The sequence below is a fragment of the Drosophila albomicans genome, unplaced genomic scaffold (genome assembly GCF_009650485.2).
Source record: "Drosophila albomicans strain 15112-1751.03 unplaced genomic scaffold, ASM965048v2 utg000026l_pilon, whole genome shotgun sequence".
Classification (NCBI taxonomy): domain Eukaryota; kingdom Metazoa; phylum Arthropoda; class Insecta; order Diptera; family Drosophilidae; genus Drosophila; species Drosophila albomicans.
In genome coordinates, this window is record NW_026263473.1 from 6,736 (window position 1) to 17,500 (window position 10,765).

Genomic DNA, 10,765 nt, shown 5'->3' on the forward strand with positions numbered 1-10,765 from the left:
CGTGTCCCAAATCTCCTTTGAAAATCCACGAAGATTCCGAGTACATATACTTGGCCGGGCTGGCGCGAAGTACTCTTCACGTGTCTCCAGGCATCCTCCATCACAGCGTCCAGGTTGAAATCCAAATTCGCATCTGCACCCTCCGGGAGCATGTCCTTCATTCGGCTGACCATGATATCCCTCGAAGCACCTACCAAAGACGTAAGCATAGACATAACCACGATAAGAGCCAGGATCGCTCCTGTCCCTTATCGGGCCGCCTTTGAGAAGTGGCACAACGCGCCGGGCCGTTTAAACTCGAAGGGAAAATGTCCTCCGGCTAAACAGCGGGAATCACGCTGTAAGATGCTTGCGGATAGCAGACGCCAACACTCTTTACAGATCACTCAGTGTGCGCGTCCATGCCAGGCGAGCGTGCTCCGTAGGTGGTCAGACACAAGCACATCACAGTCGTACTCAGTCGAGTGTGGGGAAGCGATAACATGCCTGGGAAAACAAATTCCGGTGGCATAATTTTATACGGTGCACTTTCGACTCCGCAACGGCGGAAAAAGTTACGGAGGAGCACTTCGCACGAAGTCGTGCCATGTTAGCTGGCTCGCCATTTACCTCGTAGGACAGCCCAGCTCGGAATTCCGTTATGTGACGATCGGCAATCCTGTAGACATGCCCCCAGGGGTCACCACCGATTATCTCCAACGAATGCGACGCGCAGTGTCTGCTCTTTTGCACAGAATAAGCTTCTTGTACTGACTGAATGACCACACGGAGATCCGCAGGATTCGGGTTCGGTAGCAAGTCGCCCTGCTTTCACGCTGGGCCACGACGACGAGCATTCTGCTAGCCGGCCGCCTCAGTCTCCTGAACTCTTCGGCCTTCGTACTCGAGGTTGGCATTCCACCAACACCACTTTCCGGAAAAGGCCTCGAGAGAGATAAAGGTCGCATACACTGTGCACGTCAGTGCACGCGTTGCAGAACCTGGTCATCAATGACAATCTCCGTGTAGTCTGCGGGAATTCTCAATCTTGCATACAAGCTCACCACGGAAAGACTGCCAATCGTGCATTGGAGAGTTCCAAGGACGGGAACAGGAGCATCGCTCTCACTGTGTCTCTGGGTCTCGCTCACCTCTCAAACACAATCGTGTGTGGTCACTGAGGTCCACTCGTCCTACTCTCCAGTCAATGCGGCCCACATAAGCGCTGCTTCGTTGGCATCGTGACGGTCGATATATCACTGTCGGCACGAGTGGTTACGAACGTATACAAACTACTGACCTCATTTAGAGCTCTGTAACGCCGGCTCGGGATTCCTAGAATCCCATTCGGTCACAGCTCACCCCTTCGGCCGGTTCAAGTCGTCACGGAGAGCACGCTCGAGCGATTTGCTGAACCAACAAGGGGACACTGCATTTCGCATCCAAGCAGAAGATAACCGGATTGCTACCAGCCAGTAGTAGCAACGGCATCTAGATACGCAAGGTACGGTTCCAAATCAGTGTTGTATTGGCAGTACACGGAGCTTCAGAAGATTGAGCCAATCTTCCAGTGAATCTTCACGCATACGCCAAAGTCCGTGATGAGCGACTCAATACTGGCATACAGTTATTTTGGCATGCTAGTGTTGATTTGGGTCGTCCAAAGAAAGATGGAGCGCCTTCACAGATCAGCCGATCAGACCAAACACACGCATACCCGGCTGAAATGCCCGTAATGCCGTGTTCATTTGTTCGACGCGTATGGTTATCGCACCAAAGCGAACATGTGGCGGGACCTCGCACCCGAGTTGCAAACTCAACACGGTACCGGCTCGACCTCGACCACAATTAGCTTGGATGAAGCTAAACATTTTACATGTCTAGCTTGCACCCTGCTAAGACCGCACCATTATATGGGCACGTCTCCGACAGCATGTGAATGCCCGGAGGGAAGCCCCTTGAAACGGCAGTTTCGGCAGTCCACCGGCTAGCACATTTCAAACGCTACATGGCCGGTCTGCCGCATTGGCGGCATACTTCGTTTTTCAATCGGCATTGTGAAACTTGTGGTCGAATCCCAACAGCGATGACACGCGTATGTTCGGACGAGCCGACCTACAAGCGAAGGAAAAAACCACTTGATTGTAGAACTCGTCGCGGATCTTATCAAGCACGCTTGCGCCTTTCGTCACATTCTAGTGTCAGATTGATTCTTGACACCCAGTCAGTGACCCGACCACGGCTTCGACGCCATATGCACCATCTTCTGAAAGGCCGACGGCGAGAACTCCTCCTTGAAGTGGTTCTGCATAGAGCTCAAAGTCATGAAGACTTCGGTAGAATAAGCCTGTGTCCACGTCGAACACGGTGACTTTCGACCTCACTCCACGGTTGCGCTCTAACCTCACAAGAGACAGACAAAGCGGGCATCAGTGTGAACTATCGCGTTGTGCCACCACTGGTTTATTGATTTCATGTCTGACGGTCGGTACGAATGACGGCGCCACCGCGCTTCAATTCACGATTTCGTGAACCCTAACGCCAAGAGCTGGAGCAACTTGGCTCATTACCTTTATCGGCAATACTCCTTGCCGACACTGTCGGGTCCTTGCTCGTCACCACAACAGCCGACCACGTTTCACGGCTTCTTGGCTGCAGGAGCATTTCGAGGTGCGGCAACGGGTCAACGCGGAAGACAGCTCTGGTGCCAGCACACTCGTACTTGGGGCCGTAAAAGGCGCAGCAGCGCAACAGCTGATTGTGCACACGCACCTTCGTCTCCAAAACGTGCGTATTCGCACAACTAGCGCGGTCACACAGCCTCGCAAGCGGGCAGTTGCCTCCAACGGCGAGCCTCGGCGCCATTTCCAGCGGCGCAGACAGCGGCCGCTTCTGGCGCCATTGAGCCAGCATCAGCGCAGCACAGCGACCTTACCGCGAGTCTACAGGCAGGCCGCTATTCAGCTGATAGCCACCGTAGTGCATAGAGGCAGACTCCATTGCCTTCAGCACACTCCAGCGCGGATCAGCATCGTTGAAGGGCTGCTCCAATGAAGGAGACCAGCAGGAGCATCGTGCTCGACCAAAGAGGGCGGCAGCCCTAGCTCTGTGCTCTCTCTTCACTTTTTGGCGATCCCTCTGAAATGGACATTTCAGACTCGCTACACACACGACATTCGCGCATTTATTGTTAATCACAACAACCGCAGAAGAAATACTGCAAGCAGTAAAACGCCAAGCAGTGCAACCAGTAACACTTGTGGCAAGCAGTGTACTCAGTGTAAGGTCCAAATTAACAGCTTGTCTGTGACAAAAACTGTGAGCTTTCTCAACTTTCTTATTCTTCTTCTTCTTCTTTATTGCTATTCACTGAAAAAAGAGATAGGAATGACTAAACTAGAACTAAACTAGAACTTTTCACGCACGTGTTTAATTTTCCACAAAGAAATTAAATTCTCGGAAAATCTAAAGTGTCAACGCACTATTTCTATCCAATTATTTGCGTTTAGGTTCCCGAGCACGGGACACCACATTCCGTCTTGTCGGCACTGTTTTTATCGTGTACGCGATTTCGTTACGGAGCGCACGGAACGCACGTCTGCTCACTTCGGAGTTCGTTCGCAACTGAGTAGATAGGGACAGTAGGGAATCTCGTTAAATCCATTCATCGCGTCACTAATTAGATGACGAGGCAGTGCTATTTTTTTTTTTTTTTATTTTTGTAGGAAATGATTTGCCCACACACAACAATGCCATATATGAATGCAACCGTATATGAACTGTTTCCCTAACTTTGTACACAATAGATGTTGGCCAGTGTAGTTGACTTTCAATGAGGAAAAGTAAGACCTCGGTGCTAACGCCACTCCTTGCGATATCCCAGTTATGAACATGAAACGTCTTAAAGCCGGCAGAACCTCCGCATCTACCACCCTGGTATGATAATATTGCTATCACCTAGCGTTAAGGACTCCCAGTGCTCTCAGTCGTTTTACCGACCGATAGCTCCAAGATGCCCCTCCAGTTTAAGCGTAGCAGAAACGATTTTAATGTCCTCATGTGCCCGATAATCCCGAACCAGAGCCGTTCGTACGTCCTGTCTGTCGTAGATCTCACCTTACTCTGATGAGCTTGGTCCAAGATCAAGCTCCGTCAGTCACAACCTGAGCGTCGATCACTATAGTGTGATCTGGTCGGAACACCCCCAGGTCCGGCTTATATATCCTGTTCTCTCCCGCAGACTTGGTTCAGCAATGACAGAGTAGCCTCTCGTCTCAAGTCCCCGCTTGAGATAATTAGCTACACTGTTGTGTCTAGCCACCCGCCTCCCATGCGGTACGATGACACTTCTGCAGAATGTGGTTTAGTGATTCGGGAGCAATCACATCCTGCACGACACTGCCTCTCCAATTCGTGCCTTCCCCTCGTGGTACGAGACCGCGTGGGTAGGGCAATTTATCCGCAGTTTGATCCCATTCAAATAAGGCTTTCCAGTTAACAAACGTGGTGGGTGCGACAACCCAACCCGTGTTGCGGAGCATAACGCCCTGCTTCACGGAGACCGCTTACCATCAACAGAGGAGTGCAACCTATCGCCCAGTACGAATCGATCAAAAAGGCGTGTATCCAGAGCCGCGTCTCCCGATGCCTTGCACCTATCTCGGCCCTCCGAATTTCCGCACTAAAGGAACGAACTGGCCGTCTCGGATTGCTCGAGGTGGGGCCATTTTATGTTCGTTAGCCTCTGTATGCGCAGCATTGGAGCTGTCCTTCGAACTGAGGGAACACCGAGACCCCCACTTGTGTGGGGGGCATGGAAGAATGCTACTGACACATCCATAGGAAGATCTAACCATTTCCTTACGACCGACCGTACCAGTCTGTCACACTTTCTCAAAAACGCCTATTGCCACACTAACCAAGGGTTAGCTTGTGATATAGCTGTGGAATGAGGACAGTTCTGAGGGCGAATAACTTCTGCTGTGGCTTCAGGGGGGACCGCGATATGATATCCAATCTGGGACCAATGTCCTCAGTCGGATTGTAGCGGGCCCCTCCGCCGCAGTGAACTGAATGCCGAGATACCCTCCACTCCTCCGAACGCTTCAAGCTTGGACACGTGCGCGAACCTACACAGAAGCTCCGTGATTCGATCACAGTACACTTCTGCTTCGGTTGCCCCTTGACACTTACAGTAAAACACTTATTAGCGTTTAGGGTCAGCCCAACGGACGCCAAAAAGGAGACCGTGGTATCCAATTAATGCCTGAAGGCCTTCGGTGTAGAAGCAAACAACACCAAATCGTCTGCGAACGCTGCAGCGTTTGTTTTGGCATTTCCCGACACTGACACCAATCTCGTCCGGTAGAGACCTGCCAGCAACCGGTCGATGACCAAGTTGAAACATATGTGGAGACAAAGGGTCACCCTGCTTCACACCCTCTAGCAGGGACGCGAATTCCTCTGATCTCCAGCCTTTACCATTGAGACTAGTGCCACCTCCCAAGTACAAGCTACGTACGTAGTCAACAAAACCCGTTGGTGCACCATACGCGTGATAGGGTGTCAATTAACCGCTGCGTGAGACACAGAGTCAAACGCTTTGCTGACATCAAGTGTCGCGATATAACACGACGCATGACGTCTATGGTGGTCCTCAGGATTAAGTCAACTATTGTCGCGTTATCGGCGCAAACCGTCAGTAGGAAGAAACCCCCGCTGACGCGGATCCCAATCGACTGATGAGGCCAATCGAGATGCAAGATGGCATTGAGTTGGTCTAACTATGACAGAAGGCACGATATCGGACGGAAGTCTTCTGTCGGGATGCTCTTACCGTCTTCGGGATGAAAACGGTTCGAGCCATTCGAAGAGTGTGGGTAGTTTGCCGCACCAGAGAATAAAGGTTCATTATGCGAAGCATAACACCACTGGGAATACTCCTGGCAGTTCTTGGAGATATTCCGTCCGGTCCGGGAGAAGAAGTCAATGGCACTTGATGCAATTGCAGGTCCTAGACGTAATAGGTGACCATAACCCCCTCAAGCAAGTGTCCCATATGGGGCAACGGTGCTATTGCAAGAGGAAAGGCTCTGCTGTGTCATGACTTCTCTCCAGTATGGGTTCCATAATCTCTTGGGTTGGCATTACCCGACTCGTCGGGTCCTGCAAGCAAGGATCCAATGCATCGACCTTTATGTTTGTCCCAGTTACGCTGAACCCTAGCGAACTGCTGCCTTCTATTTTTTGTCTCCTATTGCGAGGCTCAGGAAAGACTCTCGCCGAAACCGGACCTTCGTTTCGATTCGGAAAAATTTCCAGGAGATAGTTAGACAAACACTGGAGAGTTGCTTCTTGCCCGAAAGTCTGCGCTCCATCAATGATAGATTGCAGAACCTCGACTCTCCACGATCGATTACAATCCCACAGGGCCGAAGCCCCCGCAGTATCCGCATGAGGACGTCGTCCGAATGTATCGATGGTGTGATTGGAACCGACTCTGACATTGAAGAAGAAGAATCAAGCCTTATATACTAGGGCGGCGCGTAATGGTTTGTGGTTCACTAATTTCGGGGATAAGAGCCGCTTGCCCTCTTAGCTGCTCGATTTTGCCTTATAATTATCCTCTGTCGACACTTTTTATAGCATCGACGCTGCGTTCGGAAATTGCAACGCCAGCTTTTTATTAATGAACCTCTCGCCATTGCTATGAGAGCTCAAGCATCATGGCCAATTCTCCTCACACACCTGGTTTTCACGTCAACGCGTACGAAGCTCATCAAGCCTGTCTTTTGTGCTGACGCACTGTGGACGCCTTAAACGGTCTGTTCCAAAAGATCGCCGCATGTCCACACATAGATGTCCAACAACTGGATTAGCATCTACGTCCTTCCCTGATGGGTTCCTACGGATGCGTAGGAAGAATTCACTGATAACTTCAGCTATCCGAGGCATGTTATTTAAGTTTGCACATCATTTTTCAGGACCATCGGGTGGTAACCCAATGGCCCCTTCGCCGCTCATATTCGCTGCTGCCGAAACTACATCGGTCCAGCCCCGGAGGAAACCACGAGGAGGCCACAAAGTAAGTGGGGCACATGTTGCCTATGATCGACTTGATCTGACTAACGAAGGACGGTAGTCCACTTGCATTGCTGATAAATGAACCATTTATTCCTTCTGCAGAACCCATTGATCCTCCAATCTCTCCTAAGAGAGCTACTTGAATTTCTTCACTTTGACATTCAGAGCACTGGGCCGAAACACATTGTGTCCAACACCCGCTTGTGCATCAACACCCCGCTAGGCTCACAATGCTTTGTTTTAATTAGACCAGACAGTCGGATTCTGAATTGATTGTTAATTGATAATCGTTATATTAAAAGACTAGCTGGTTGCCCAACTAGTATTACTTAAAAATTTTAGCAAGAAAGTTCCACAATTGGCTACGTAAACTAAACTATCCGGGGAACAAGAAACTACCATAAATGATAGAAACTCTATTTACCCAGAACGAGCACATAAACCATGTTATTGTTTCCCAATCAAGCCCGACTATCTCAATCTTCAGAGCCAATCCTTATCCCGAAGTTACGGATCTAATTTGCCGACTTCCCTTACCTACATTATTCTATCGACTAGAGACTCTTCACCTTGGAGACCAGCTGCGGATATTGGTACGGCCTGTTGAGAAGTTTGCGTGTCCCACCATAAATTTTCAAGGTCCGAGGAGAAAATATCGACACAACAGTATATGTCATGCTCTTCTAGCCCATCTACCATATCTCTCTGCGAAAGACTTCCATGGTAGTACGGCTATAAAACAGAAAAGAAAACTCTTCCGATATCTCTCGACGGCTTCTTTATGGTCGTTCCTGTTGCCAGGATGAGCACGAGGCCCATATTTAATAACAAACGGATACTCAACAGGTTACGGAATTGGAACCGTATTCCCTTTCGTTCAAAATTATTCAAGTTTTTTAATTATGACAAAATATAAATTTTAGTTACTTTTTTTTACTTGAAAATTTTCGGCTTTCGCCTTGAACTTAGGACCGACTAACTCGTGATCAACCACTGTTCACACGAAACCCTTCTCCACTTCAGTCCTCCAAGGTCTCATTCGATTATTTGCTACTACCACCAAGATCTGTACCAATGACGGCTCCATGCAGGCTTACGCCAAACACTTCTAAGCACACCATTGTACCTTCCTACTCACTAAAGTTTCAAAATTTATATTACAAGTAATATAAATCATCTACTTTAGCGGTAATGTATAGGTATACAACTTAAGCGCCATCCATTTTAAGGGCTAGTTGCTTCGGCAGGTGAGTTGTTACACACTCCTTAGCGGATTTCGACTTCCATGATCACCGTCCTGCTGTTTTAAGCAACCAACGCCTTTCATGGTTTCTGAATGAGTTGTTAATTTGGGCACCGTAACATTACGTTTGGTTCATCCCACAGCGCCAGTTCTGCTTACCAAAAGTGGCCCACTGGGCACATTATATCATAACCTTAAACTTCATATCAAGAAAGTTAAGGTTCTTACCCATTTAAAGTTTGAGAATAGGTTAAGATCGTTTCGACCCTAAGGCCTCTAATCATTCGCTTTACCAGATAAGATTATTTTATACAACAGTTAAATGCACCAGCTATCCTGAGGGAAACTTCGGAAGGAACCAGCTACTAGATGGTTCGATTGGTCTTTCGCCCCTATACTCAATTCTGACAATCGATTTGCACGTCAGAACTGTTTCGGTCTTCCATCAGGGTTTCCCCTGACTTCAACCTGATCAAGTATAGTTCACCATCTTTCGGGTCACAGCATATATGCTCAAGGTACGTTCCAGTTAGAGGCATAAATAATATAAATATTATTATACATAACTATATAGAACGCCCCGGGATTGCGTTAATCAACTATAAATAGTTAAAAAACTAATCCCAATAATAGTCAAGTTAATTACGCTATTAGGTTTATATCCCAATAACTTGCACATATGTTAGACTCCTTGGTCCGTGTTTCAAGACGGGTCCCGAAGGTATCCTGAATCTTTCGCATTGTTAATCATACAAGTGCTTATAATAAACATATAAAATCAATGATAATCATGCCATTATATAATTCCGAAAAATTAACGCACTGTACTCATATAATCTATCAGCACTTTATCAAATTTTTGAAATTTATTTTATGTTAAAATGCAAGCACTCTAATTTAAATAAACTCTTATCAAAATTGTTTGATAAATTCCATACATGCTAATAGATTACAATGTCCTTATATGGAAAAAATGCACACTATCGTTATAATATTGATTAAATATTACAATTCTAATGATGAATTTTCCATAACGGATATTCAGGTTCATCGGGCTTAACCTCTAAGCAGTTTCACGTACTATTTAACTCTCTATTCAGAGTTCTTTTCAACTTTCCCTCACGGTACTTGTTTACTATCGGTCTCATGGTTATATTTAGTTTTAGATGGAGTTTACCACCCACTTAGTGCTGCACTATCAAGCAACACGACTCTTTGGAAACATCATCTAATAATCATTAACGTTATACGGGCCTGGCACCCTCTATGGGTAAATGGCCTCATTTAAGAAGGACTTAAATCGTTAATTTCTCATACTAGAATATTGACGTTCCATACACTGCATCTCACATTTGCCATATAGACAAAGTGACTTAGTGCTGAACTGATTTCTTTTCGCTCGCCGCTACTAAGAAAATCCTTGTTAGTTTCTTTTCCTCCCCTAATTAATATGCTTAAATTCAGGGGGTAGTCCCATATGAGTTGAGGTTGTTTAAATTACACTTATAGACAATTCTCTGCCTATTTTGAAATATACTATTTTTTTCTTGAAGGTCCATAATATTCACAAAATTATTCTTTATACCATATTCGTTAATAAGAGGCAATTCTAGTTTATAAAATAATATATTTTATGCTAGACATTCTCTCAATATTATTTGAAATGAATAAAGAACATATAATTCTTCAAATTTCTCATGCAACAGAGTTTTAGTATTTTCATTTATTAATTCATATTATGAATATCTTAAGCGAGAACTTTTTAGATTCACACTTATATTATCCAATAATATACAATGTGCTTAAAATTCCGAAAAATTTTAAACAACTTATTTAGCATAGTCTTACAACCCTCAACCATATGTAGTCCAAGCAGCACTAAAAAATTAATTAAAGTACATAACAGCATGGACTGCGATATGCGTTCAAAATGTCGATGTTCATGTGTCCTGCAGTTCACACGATGACGCACAGTTTGCTGCGTTCTTCATCGACCCATGAGCCGAGTGATCCACCGCTTAGAGTGATACAATTTTTTTTTTTTATTTCATTACGTCAAGAATAATTTTATTGAAAGAAATTAAAAATACACCATTTTACTGGCATATATCAATTCCTTCAAAAATTTTTTTTTTTTTATACCTAAATAAATGTTGCGAAATGTCTTAGTTTTACATAATCGATAATAATAAGATATATGACAAGTATATTTTAGCTAAATTTATTTATTATGATCAACATATGTAAAGCGTTAACCTGCAAACAGGTACAACATTGTTTTTCTTTAGGTGTTGCGAACCAATGTATGCGCACTGGAATATGCACAATACATTTTGCAACGCATGTATATTATGGTACATATACACGCAGTTTTTTATTTTATCCAAAACACATAAAACACTCTTAATACAGTATATAATAATAATAATACATGACAAACGGTTTTTAGCTAATTTAAAT

The 10,765-nt window shown here is 45.7% G+C and overlaps 1 non-coding gene across 1 annotated transcript; it reads right to left on the reverse strand.

The window, feature by feature from the left end:
• Positions 1–10,152: 10,152 nt before the first annotated feature.
• Positions 10,153–10,331, reverse strand: LOC117577500 (5.8S ribosomal RNA). Its single transcript, XR_004573258.1, has one exon. It is a non-coding gene; the product is annotated as a 5.8S ribosomal RNA (ribosomal RNA).
• Between the last annotated feature and the right edge of the window lie 434 nt (positions 10,332–10,765).